Raw genomic sequence first — 13,909 nt, 5'->3', positions numbered from 1 at the left:
CAAAATTAGTTCTGCTGACTTGTGTCCATGCATCCATGTATAACTCTTGATTGTGCCTACTCTTCAGGTTTATACTTGAGCTTTCAAGTATAGTGCTTCAGGAAAAGGGGGATACACTGTACTGTGATCTCCTGACTTACCTGAACCAAGCGGCGTGCTCTTTCCTGCTGCATGGCAGCTTGCACTCCCCACTTGCATTGCAACTGGTTCTAGTCCCTAACGAGTGCTGCAGCCAGGAGTACCATAGCTGTGCAGCATCTTGCTTCATGGTAGACTGCAGCATCCTTTGGAGTAGAAGCAGCCTTAAACCAGAGGAGACAAACAGAATGTTCTGACCATCAGCACTGGAGTAGCAGCACTTAAGAGAAAATAGACTGCTCTTTAACTTCACCTTTTTCTTTGACACAAAGCATTTAATAAAATGCTTTAGTTGATTTTTTTTAACCAGAGCTGTGCTGAAAGTGGTTTTGCTTTTTGGAATACGTGGCTAAAAAGAAATAGCTAAGTCTGTTGCCAGCAATGTTTGTTTCACCTCCCTTTTTCTCTCTCTCTTCCTGTTTGAGTTGGGGAAGAAGGATTTCTGTGCATTGTGTTCTCAGCCCTTAATGTCTGCTGATGTAGCTCTTCACTGTGCATTTTGCTGTAAATAATATTACTAACGTCTGCTACTCTTCTACTTCCTTCTTGGGGAGGACTCTGTGTGCAATGTGGTATTTGGGTTTGGAGATTCATTTCTTGCAGTGGCTATTCTGGTATTTGCTTTGCGCAACAGGTTGCACAAACATACCTTAGATAGGAACATGATTAAATGATCCTGAATTCTTGCATTGCCCCCAGGAAACCTCTCCTGTGAAGAAGAGCTTTACACATCTGTTAGATATTATCAGTGCCCTTGAGAAGTGGAATTGTCCACTGTGGGCTTCAGTTCTCAGCAGGAGAATTCTGTGGTGCGTTGAACTCAGGACAACTGAACAACTTGATGACAAGAGGAAAGGGAAGAACTTCAGTAAGGGCAGCTCTCCGTGGTAGCAAAAGGTTAATACGTTTTTGGTTCCTTCCAGGAAACTCACAAAAGACAGGGCACTGCCCTGGACTTTGCAGAACTCCCTGGCTGAGCTCATGCGGGGAAGCTGAGCTTTCCTTTGCTGATCTGCACATACAACAATGTCAATTTGCCTGCTCAGTGAACTATCAAGGGCTCCTTTGTTTGGAGGGCACTTCTGCAGAACTAGTCATATCTTTACTGTTGCTTAATGAAGCAATGCTAGGGTATTTAAATGGACCCACTGGGAAGGAAACCATGTGAAAGCTGTTTGTCATTAGAACAACATTCCTAGCTTTCAGGTTAAACAAACAAACAAAGACCAGAAAAAATTGAGATAGCTAGTCAACAAAGTGGATAGATCACACCACTTCTCCTTTCTTCTAGTTACCTGTTAATTCACTGCAGAATCAATGCAGAGGTTATGTAGAATACAATGCAATGGAGATCTGGTTCCTGGAATTGGAGTGCTAGTATAATACTGGTCACTATACAAAATCAAAAAACTTTTCTGAATGGATGAAGATTTCTTACTATTTCTAACCTTTTTCATGCATCTTCATTAAATCACTTTAATTTCTTCTTGCACAGGACTGATATGGTAAAGATTTTACTTTTATGAAGAAAAGAGACACCACTAGAGTTAATAATTTCTTCCTCAGGCAGAAGTGAAGGATCCACAGTTACACTGGGGCCTGCAAGTCAGATCCAACAGGCTACAAAAATGGATAAAAGAAATAACAAGCACTGGTGCCTGACTGGATCTAACCTCTGTTTTAGTCCCAGCCTATGGCCATTACTGCTTCGGAGACTTGCTGATCACACCAGGCTGCCTAACCCAGCTTGCTAAAAATCACTGCTATCCCCAGACCAAGAACGCATTCTTCATATAATGGTAACGCAGCACAGAGTGGATGGGAGCTGCACAGTGCCAGGAATGGCCACTGAGAAGAAAAGAAAACTGACTGAAGAGAAGTCTTGTATGGGATCTAGGTGATCTTGATCAACATAGTTCCTCTGACGACAGTGGTATCTTAAGGAGCTCACAGCAGATATCAAGACCATGGAGTCTAGAGATAATGATGCTTTTGTTTAAAAAATCCATCTTTACTGAGAAGCGCAATGCACCATTCATCCATCACTGTGGGGTGGTAAAAGAAGCATCCTACCTGCAAGGTGTACAGTGAGTCACCGTGGGCTCCTATAGAAACAAGACAACATCAGCTACCTGCTGATATCTCTCTGTAGCCATAGCTCTCTCCCTGCTCCTTAGACAAAGGTCGGTTGCTCTCTCTGCTTACCTGTTTGCAAAGCCCTGGGAAACAAAAATCTTCCTCTTCAAAATGTGCTGCTGGCTCACTAACACTCAAATCACTGCAGTTCCTTAACAAAGAATGGCATGATCCAGCAGTAAGGGAAAATAGGTTTATAGACAAAGTGTAATTAGAACTGGCAAAGCTGCTCTTTGCTATTCAGGAACATACTTGACTATGTTTTCCTGTTGTTTACTTATAGTCTTTATTTGTCTGAAAGAATTAATCTGAAAAGGAAAGAGGCACAGTGTTTTATTCAGAAAAAAAAAGGGTGGGTGTGCCTCATGGACAAATAGAAACAAAAGAACTGAAATTGTTGTTGAACTCTCGCTGGAGATCTGAACTGGGGTAAGATAATGTAACCCCTTGGCTTCAGCATTATTTTACCGGTGGATACTCGCAAGATGGAGTCCCAGGTACACCCAAGTTCCTTATCGATACTCTTCATATTGGCCAGCACAGTGGCAGCCTGGTCTCCAGGATGTAACATTCTGGTGTCCATGTGTCCCTCGGAGCTTTGTCCTGCAGGCAGGCAGCGACATGGGTAGGTGGCTGCAAGGTGGGAACGTGCTTTAAACTTCCAGTCATGGAGCCAACCCATGGACAGCCTGCGGACAGCTGACCTGAGCAATGTGTTAAAGCCTCGTGACTACCCATGAGGTTGGGTGAAGACAGGCTGGTAGATCATGCCTATAACATAGGTTATTTGATTCTGGTGAACAGAGTTGTAACAAAAAACAAAGAGCAGACTGCAAAGCAGAAAGCTAAATCATGCTCAGGTCCTTCCCAAATCATGCAATGTTTGCCTTGATAATTTTGAGACCCATGTTTTCCTTTGCACCGCAACTACCACATTTTCTTTTTTCCTGCTTTTTACTCTGCGGCTAATTTTCTCCATTCTAGTTGAAGTGTAACAGTAAAACTCCTTTTCACTGGTTTGCCTATTTGTATTTTCCTCCTCCGGCTTCTTTGGTGCATTTCTGCATCTATCATTCTCAGATTTAAATTCTCTCCCTGCTGTGAAGGGTGCTGCACAGCTAAAGGCCTGACTTTTCTTAGCTAATTAATTTTTCTGGCTTTTGGTTCACCAAATTTTTTGACTAATGATTATGTAGTTTTTTCCTGCCTCCATCCTCCCCTCTCTCTTCTCCATCTGCCTCCCTCCTATAGTCCTCATCTTCCTGGGATGAAGGTTATTTTAGTCTGAATGCCAGCTGAAATTCATTCCTTTCACCTACCACTCCACCACTGATCCCCATGCATCTGCTATCTTATGTGCTTTTTCAATCTCTTCAAACTCTCTTGGTTTCTAAAACTGGGAACACTTTTCATTTGCAAATGGCTTCAGTTCTCTCTGTCTTTATTTGAATCACCAGCTTGCCTTCTATAATTTCCCCTGACTTTCTGTTAGAGATGTGGCTACAGAACACTTCCACTGACTCACCAGATGAAACGTCTGAATTTTAAGCTCTTTGAGGAAAACAGTGATTGTGTCCTAATTCTGCAAAGTGCCATATATAGTGCAACACACAAGTTGGAGAAAAATACTCTTGGAGAATGAGTGAGGAGCTATTTCAGTGGAAATAGCACAGTGGATATTTAAGACCACCTGGGAAATCAGTGACCACTTAGCTTGACTTCAGTAGGCTAGGATGAGTAACAGGGGACTATAAAAATAACTCTTTTGGGGAAATAAACCTGCTGAATGATAAGCACCATGAGTTTGAGACATTAATCATGTCTGACAAAATCTGTGGCCTCTTTTGATACTGCAGGGTGGGTGGGTGAAACACATATGGTGGATGTAATTAGTTGGGTTTTTATTTTGAGTAAAGTATTTGATACATTGCGATCTAAAATTCAGTACACTACAGAGAGATGATGGTGTGATTAACATTGGCTGACAGACCACATTTGCCAGCAGGCCAACTTGATAATGGAAGTAAGGGTGGAGGTGCTGAATATTTGAGCAACACCTTTCAGTAAAACAGCAAGAGTTAGTGAAGTTTGGATCACAGCCAGAAGTGATCTCAGACAAGGTCCCAAAGTTAAATATGGGATCAGGATTTTTCAGGTTATTCCTTCTTGGAATTCCACATTGATTAACATGGCAAATGGTACCATGGTGGTAAGCGGTGTAAATGGCAGCAAGAAAGAAAATCAAAATAGATAATTAGGTACCTTGGTGAGAGTAGAAAGGAAGAAATCTTAACTGGCATGAGATTTTAAAACAGAAAGAAACTGTGTGATATACATGAGTGCTCTGGAAAGATGACTATTGAGTTTCTTTCCAAGGAATCCTTAGAAAATATCGAACCACAGACGTTATTTGAAACAGTGACCTGTTAACGAAATTAAGTTCTCTGCAATCAAGAGGAGATTGCTGCAGAGCAGGAAGTGACTGACTTACAGCTATGTTTCTGAAAGTCAGAGGTCCTTCAGCTGATTAATACTGCAGCATTAAATAATGTTCATACTGCAACATTTAATCTTCTTGTATGTCTGAGGATGGTTTTAGAGCTTCTTAGTTTGCACGTATAGTTTGGGGAGAAAAAAATCAACATGAAAGTGGTACAAACTGTGTTGTTTAGAAGTCAGTAATTTAACTTAATCAAAGTGCTTTATACTTTGATTAAATAACTGAGAATTTTTTACAAGGCTAATCTGGGTGGGATTCCTCTTACCCTCAGACATCTGAATTTGATCACTGAAACCTGAACTAGACCCTCAGATCTCATTACAGTCCATGGAGAGGAATAGATATAATTTGTGACATCTGCTGTGAATTACTCAGTTCACCCTGGTTAGGCATCTGAGATGAATCACCCACTGGAGCTGCCTAACTCACCTCATTTTCTCCACTGACAATAGAGCTAGCCCAAGATACTAAACTTAGGTATGGAAAACTGGTTTATATCTACAGGATAAATCTGCTAAGATAAATCTTCTAAGTCTGTGGTTCTTAGAGCTTTCAGAACTGGAATATTCTTTTCCATTACACCAATTCAAGCCACACTTTCTCCCTAGAGGTGCCACTATCACTGTGCTGTGCTGATAAAAGCTATAAGCTGTGATAATGGTCAGTACAGCCTATTTCTCTCCACATGATATTTTGCATCTCAAATGGTTTGTCCCTTATCAACTTGTCCTCCCCAGATCTCATGTCTGATCTGTGCACCTCTGTGCAGATTCTCTCCCAGACACCTGGAATTGCCATCAGGGCCATTTCCCTTATACAGCCTGTCTAGGCTATTTTTTGACACAGAAATCACCAAGGATTTCTCTCCTTATCTATAGCACAATCTCATAGCTTCTTTGTCCTAACTGGCCAGCCTGGGTTCTTCCGGAAAGAGGAACAGTCCTACCTGGGATTTGCAAGCATGCAAGACTGCAGAGGCAAGGACAAAGGAGATGGGAAGAGAGTCACTTCTGCCTCTGCATGTGAAGAGTGTGTCCCTGCCTGCCAGGCTGCTTGCTCACACCTTGTCTCCATTGCTTCACAGTAAATGCGGTGCGTTTCATGTGGCTCTGTGAGAAATGAACTCTTCAGGATGATAGAGAAGGGAGAGGTGAAGAAAAGAGAGAAAAATGGGATTGAAGGAATGATCATACCCTACCACTCTTATTAGTCCTGTCCAAGAATCTGAGAAATGTTGTGCTGTGGTCATCAGACAGTAATCCTTATCCCAGTCAAACCGCTCCATCCACGGTCCTACAATTATTTGTCTGTCATTCTGATCAGCTTCTATATGTCACAGTTTTGTGAAGCTAAGTATTGTTGGGATCCTTGTATGCATAGATGACTGAGGAGATCTTTGATGTGAAAAGAAGAGCCTTTACATCTGCCATCTGGACTCTCACAATCCCACTTGGGATCATGTCTACTGACCTGCCATCATCTTCACTGCTGCACTGTTTTCTGAGCAATGAGATGCCCACTCAATTTCAGGAAAAAAGTTATTAACAAAACTCACAGAAAAGTTAAATTGCTGACATGATTTTAGATGTGAATACAGCTCAGTTTTTGTCCTGTTGCATGAAGTACACTGAAAAACAGTCAAATCAATTTAGAACATGCCAAGAATGTATTTCCCAAAACATTTTATCCGAGATTTGTTCTGACTAAAAAACTTAAAGTTAATATGACTTTCACTGGTTATTTCTGGTGACTCTCAATTAAAATGGATTTAAATCTAATAACTTCTGATCTTCATTAGGAAGATGGAAAGCAGACTGCTCGACCTCAGAACTGTGGGCTGAAATGCTGCCTTTTGGTGCCTCATCATTCTTTAAAGATGTAGTAACAGGACTGTGTTTTATTTGAGATATCAGAAACATTACTATGTTCATTGCTAATCATCACCATCCTTCAGCACATTTGAAAGTGTTAATGCTTCTTTTGATGAAATAAAAGTAACTGGTAACATTCTGGACATTTTGCAGAAGCTTAATATGATGTTAAAAGTTTCAAGTCAAGATCTGCCACATGCATACTTTTTGACTATGTATTGGGCTGCTAGCTTGAGCCCTGAAGGTGGCCTTCTTAACACAAGCATCCAGACTTACACACTTAGATTTAGGTCTCTATAACGTATGTATCTACATGTGTGCTAGGGGTCTAACGTCCCATAACATTCAGAAGAAATTAGATGCCTGAGGAGACAAATCTGGTTTTACACCTTCTACAGTGTCTAATTGCTTTCAGTTACAGATGGATAAGGGAGCTGTTAATGACCTGTGAAACCATCAGAATAGAAGCTTAATTTGAAAAGGTAATGTCCAAGGGTTGCTTGATGCCCTAGTTGAACAACTGGATTTTAAGAGTGAGCTTAGATGTCATTTGTAATGAGCAGATCCTTTCCATATGTCAGCAGGCTGCTGGTCACTGTTGTTTGCTAAGCCTTTTAAGCCTTTTGATATACTTTACGATATCTGAAACAGCCATACGAGAGCAATAGATATGACACAGAACATATATAAGACCTGTGCTACTGTGTAAAATCCTCTGCAGGTCAGGTGGGACACTCTAGGACACCTCAAATGACTTGACATGTTATGGATAGGTTTAGACTGGACATAAGGAAGCTTTTTTTTATGATGAGGGTGGTGAGAATCAGGAACAGGTTGCCAGAAAAACTGGATGCCCCATCCCTGGAAACACTCAAAGTCAGGCGGGACGGGTCTTTGAGCAACCTGGTCTGGTGGAAGGTGTCCCTGCCCATGGCAAGGGGTTTGGACTAGGTGATCTTTAAAGGTCTCTTCCAACCCACCCCAAAAAGTTAAAGTCCTCTGCTGTTGTGTGGCACCAGATCTGCTTCAGCAGGACAGCACAGTCACTGTGTTTTCCTTTCTGCTGGCCCTGGTGTGGGTAGTAGCTGTGGCAAGGGCAGTGATCACCATCAGTGATGACGATGTGGCAAACATGACAAACTGCCACAGTGTGTGTTTATTGGTCATAAATAAAGCAGTATGTCCTATAGAAAAGGGGAAAGCTTGTGTACATTAGAGATGAAGGAACATCTTCCACTACTGATGGATGTCTTAAGCAATGACTTCACAGGACCTTATGGAAGTTCAAAATATTTCATTGTTTGGCCTGTGCTTAAATACAGTTTTTGTGAGGCGCTTGGTATTTGCTGATCCCTGGCACTACTGAGATGGTCTGCACGGTATGTTATTTCTATGAGTTTAGGAGAAAGGTTTACTATGCTACTTTCTTAAAATTGGCTCTTCCGTCACACTGGCAGGAAAGAACATCTCAGGGTTGAAAAACAACAAGAATGTAGTCTAGTAATTTGAAGGATTCAATTGTTATAAAAAACTTTCTTGCAGGTATATTTAAATTTGTAAGATACTTTACAACAAGGAAAAATAGGGAATAAAAAGTTGTTCTTGTGCTGTAGCCCTTTGGGGAAAAATACTGTGCTCTAATAAACTTACAAGTCACAAACCTGAGTAGACTAAAGTTAATAAGGAGAAAAAAATACATGAGGTTTTGCTTTTTGGTGTTGTTTAGTAGCAGAGAAAAAAAGATGTAAATATTTATGTTCCACTGACAGGTTTAGTCAGTGGCTCAAGGGACAAGCTTTCAGATGGCACAGTGTTACAGAAGATAAAACCAGACAGATACTTTCTATGGAACAAAAAACTCATCTACAGACAATGAGAGACCCAGCCTTGTTTTGACCATATCCCAAAAATCTAGTCAGTGCAGATGCATGTGAAGCAGTTTATAGACATCTCGTAAAGAACAGATGCGATGAGAATGGATAGTCCTACGGTTACATTACTGGCTTGAATGGTATTTCTGCAAGTGCTGCTTAATACTATCTTTGGATACTGTCAGCACCTTGTATCTATATAGGAGACTTTTTAGTCCTAAAAAGAATGACAGAAGTAGGCAGGGAGTGGACTATACGGCAGAGAATGAAACTTGGTTCTTTGTGGAATGGGACCCACCTGAACTAAGTTCAGAGGCTTAGGCATTAATTTTCCACTGCCTTTAGAAACTAGGGAATGGCAGATTTTAAGAAAAAACTCTCAGCCAACCATTTCAGGAAATTCAAACAGTTGACATTAAGGAGCCACAGAAGGTGGCGTGTGCCTACCCATTTGACTTTGCTCTGCGAGGAGCTCCTACTGTTCACATCATCCCTTGGAGCTGGCAGGCACATCTCAGCTTTCCATTGCCACGTCTGCCTGCAATACAGTGACTGATGGGCTGAGAGGCCCTGGGTGGTCACAGGGCCAAGGCAGGCAGGTAAGGGTGGGTCACAGCTGGAGAAAAGCACCTCTTGACTTCATCTATGACTGATGAGGAGCAGTCACACCACCAGTTGTGTCTATCTGAAGCATTTGAAGAATTCACTCCTTTCTCAGCTGGGAGTAGCTCAAACAAAATAAATGGTGACTAACCAAATGAAACCGTATGGATGGGCTTAGCACATTTGCAGACATGCCGTGGTGGGTCTGGGGATCAGGACTTCAGTCCCTTAAACATAGTCTTAAGGCTCCAAGTCAGCTTTGCTCTGGCCATCCTTTGTGTCCTTGGGCATTCAGTGTGGTTTTGCTGTTCCCATTCATAAAATGGGAACTTTAACAAGGCTGTTATCTATTTATACCGTAATTTCTTTGGGGCAAGCATTGTCTCTTGTTATATGAATATACAATGCTTTGCATAATGGAGCTTAATCTAAGTTTCTTTAAGGTATCTCTGTTGAATAATAATGGCTAATAAAATTGAGTAAATAGTATTTAGGAAAGATAAAATGAGTGCAGTGATTTACTTTTTTCTTCACAGGAAATGAAGTGCAAAAGTAATTGGAACCAAATAGGAGCACCTATTTAAGAGTGATGAAAGAAACTTTTTACATACTGCAATATTAAACTTTAATCTTCTTATCGAAAGCTCTTACTTGCATTTGTATTTCACTTGAACAAAGGAAATTTTTCTCAATGTAAATTTTGTGGATTTTTTTCCTAAATGCATACCAATGTTCTGAATGCCCACCCTGTAAATGAATGCTCACCACAAAGGTGTATACAGGATTGCTCATAAATATGTGAAATACAACCCTTATATCTATCTTCTCACAATCTGTCTTCTTACAGAGAGAAGGATGGATAGTGAATTAATGAGACAATGTACAGGAAACTTGGTAAGAATAAGACAAGATGTGTGAGTCAGACCCTATGGATGTGCTTATATGACTATAGTCCCTGTGGGCTAGAATTCGTCTCTGGTCCCTTGGCACCCTCAGCACCCAGTGATGCCCCCATGGCATGATTCCACCTCTTTTGGGCAACTCACCTTTTTTAGGGTGCTGTCCTTCTCAGTGGACTAAGGCAAAAAGTCCATTAATTAAAGTAGATGAGAAGCAATTTTTCAAAGTTAGCATTAAGGGAATTATTCTGTCTTCATATAGCATAGAACAAGAGTTAACCTTACACTAAAGAGTTCAGGTACTTCTGTGATAGCACAAAGCTTGACATCTACCGATTCAGCTTGCTAGATGTCCTTGCTGTTTAAGTGCAGCTGTTACAGCAGCTATCCCATTGCCTGTCCTTAGTTAGGCTGCTTTAAACCTAACATGTGCCTATGTAAGCTGTTGTCACACAGCTTTCTGTGGCGTGGTCATATCCTCTGTGCTGTGGATTGGTGAGAAAACCTTCTCAGCAGCTGTGAAATGATCCTTCGCAGCATGCTTTTCAACAGCAAGCACTGTTCTGGTTTTTTACATTAGGTTGGAAGCTGAAGTATCTGATCCTTGCTTGTAATTTTCTGCAGTACAAGAAACACATATAATCAGGATAGGGATTTCCTCCATTTGTATTCTCTCTCCCTTATATATGAATTCTTACCTTTACGTTCCCTTGCACAACTAGTAAAAAGGGCAAGTATGGGAGTGACTTCAGCAGTTCATTTGCAGGCTTGGCAATTTTATGGTTGAACACACCCTGTAAAAATGGCAGAAGGTGTGCTGAACCATTCAGAGACACCTGCTGTCCTGACTGCAAAAAACAGCCCTGAAGAGCCAAAGACTGTTACAATTCCTGAGTAGGAAAAACGCTCCTGACTTGCCCTCCTGCCACCCAGCCACATCTGTTCTCTTCAAAACACTGGAAGCAAGAGGAAAGTCAATGTGATACAGGAGGCACTGGAGTTCAGTGGACGTGATGGCAACATGTTAGCGAGATGACATCTTCACCTCCTCTTGTGGTTTAGATTACAAAATTTGTAGATGTAGGGACTGTTTCTAACGATGTGCTTGTATGGTGTTTAGGAAAATAGGATCTTGTGAAAGACTGAACTTAGCTCATCATGAAAATTAGGGATGACAGCTATTTGGGATCTTTCTTGGGCGGCTGAATTTTGGTGCTGGATCTGATATATGAATCTTGAATAATGGAGGCTGGGGAAACGGACTGTGTGGGAAGAGGGGGAAAAAGATAAGAACCTTCATCAGAAGGAATGATGATGATCATTACAGTGGCAAAGGGAAACTGCTCTTGTTGAGATGAGATGGGGAGAGCCAGAGGCAACCCTGAGTTTGGGTTTGATTCTGAAAAGTGCTGAAATAGTCAGCTGAACAGTCAACTCTCATTGTTTTAATCTCACGCATTCAGTAAGCCCAGGATTGTATAGGATCGGGGTTATAAAGTAGATTGCAAGGTTAATCTCCTCTAAGTCTTGCACCTTTTATATCTATGTTTCATGGACTTGCAAAGCCCATGAATGAGGGACTGATTTTCAGATTACGTGAATCAACTGAACTGCTCATTTGTATCAGCTGCTCTAATGATCAGATCTGACCCTTCCACATGTTGCTTAGAAATGAGGTATATCTATTCAGAAGGATTTAAAAAGACATAACTGGGGTTTCCAATTTCTTTATTTTTAAAATGTTGATTTCAGCTCAAAATTTCTTAAGCATCCTTAATATCCCAGCTGTAAATGTGATGAAAACCACAGCATCCTTAAACAACAGATAAAGCATCTGAGAATGGTGTCTTGTCATTCAAAGCAGATATTTTTGATGCAAACTAGAAAACTATGGGCATTAAAAACACTCATGAAAAAAAGGAACCGTTATCTTGGTTTATGAATTGGGCATAATAGAGGTCTGGGGAGCAGACAAAGGTGAAGTGGTAGCCAGGCAGTATGTGCGCAGCCAGTTTTTGTATTAGCAGAAAATAATCCTGCATTAACAAAGAGAGTTACAGTGGCTTCTGAGTGTGCTGTGAGCAGTTACTCACTTGCAGAACATAGATTTTGACATTCCCAAGGGTACTGACTTGTTATGCCGGAAGGCAGGATCTCCATGAAGAAAGAGATGGCTTTGAAATGCAGCCCACCTGGGACGGCTGGAAATTCCCACTTTAGCCAAGTGTGGCCAGCTGCAGGTAGCAAATTGTTCCTGAAACTGCGTCTTCAATAGTCTTAATATCCTATTCTATTTTATTCTATTCTATTACTTTTTTACCTTCCTGGGTGCATCATGGCACATTTTGAGTCAAAATACAGCAAGGAATTCTCTTAGTGCATTAGCATTACAAGTATATAGAAGCAGGACCACAGCCTCATACTAGAGGTGTCTGAGCTGGATACGATTAGCCATAGCCCTTTACTTTGGGTATCCATTTATATCTGTGCAGAATGCAAGACAAATTGGAACCATAGCACTTAACAGTCATTCCTGCAAACAACTGCCCCAAGTACGCTGAAGTGGAGAATTTTGACTCTCTTTTGTTTCTTATGATCCTGCTTGCACCTGTAACATGTTTCTGTCTGTGATCTTCTGGGAGTGCTCACAATGACAGCATATATATGAAATGATGATATATGGAAGGACCCCGCCTGAGGAGTTTCCTTTTGGGATAGCCAGTGTGGCAGAGGCAGGACTGAAATATTGAAATGAAATCCCCCATTCCACGTAGGTGTCAAGCAATGATTTATCCCTTGGCACACACTGCAATTGCAAGCATGCTGCCTTACACTACACAATGGGAGGAAAAAATCAATACAACTAAACCTCCCAAATTCCTCATTTCAAAATTAAAATTTTGTAACAGGTAAACTGCAGGCCTTTACATCTGTATTCTTTTGATAAAGCTTAAATGTTTAATTCTGATTTGAGGCTTTAACAACTATTTATTATGCATTATGGCATCCCAAAAAGTTAAAAAGAAGTAATTTGAATGGGGAAGTTCAGATACTCTTTAAGCATATTATTATATCTTCATTTTGTTTCAACAAAAAGGCTCTTTTTTTGCTGATGATGAAATACTATATTTGGAAGGAAAAAATACCCTGCTGATAAATATCTATGTGGTTCCAAAAATCATGTGTATTTTCAGGTTTTTCTTAGAATGGCTAAAGTTATGCAGTTCTTCAGTGCTATTAATAATTGTACTAATAACTGTGCTTGTGATGGAGTGCTTGGAGACAGAAACACAAAGAGCCTTCGATCTGAATGCCTGTAAATAAGAGGAAATGAAGCTGGATGAGGCTGAGGTCCAACTCCTGCTGCAGTCCTCAAGGCAGGAGGAGGTTCCACTCATCCTGCTCCTCTGGTGCCTGCTGAAGTTCACAGGCCATTTGTTTTAGTATGATTTGTGAGCAACACCACCATTTCCAGCCCACTGCTGTTTGCAAACCATAGCATCAGGTATTTGCTTTCATCCCCATATGCACATGTTGCCTCCTTTAATTATGTCAGTACTGTAAAATTCCAATTCAGGTCTTCATTCAGGAGGTGGGGATCATAAAAAAAAATGTTTTCCTCCTGCTCCTTCTGTGATATTTTGGTTCAATCACTACATTCGACTTTGGATTTTGGCTAGCAGCCTTTATTAGTTTACTCTTCAAGATGCTCTCTCCACACAGCTTCATTATCTGGGAATGCAGTTTCAGACCTGTGATGAACAACTCCTAAGTTTTCAAGAACAAAGATCGTAATTTACTTTCAAACTTAATTTCCCAAAATGTAGAATGAGGGTGACATTTATAAACATTATGCCACAGAATATTCCTCCTTTGGCTTGCAACTGTAAA

This window comes from Phalacrocorax aristotelis, chromosome 3 (assembly GCF_949628215.1).
Source record: "Phalacrocorax aristotelis chromosome 3, bGulAri2.1, whole genome shotgun sequence".
NCBI classification, from domain to species: Eukaryota; Metazoa; Chordata; class Aves; order Suliformes; family Phalacrocoracidae; genus Phalacrocorax; species Phalacrocorax aristotelis.
The sequence above is the reverse complement of the archived record's forward strand: the minus strand, read 5'-3'. Positions refer to the sequence as shown.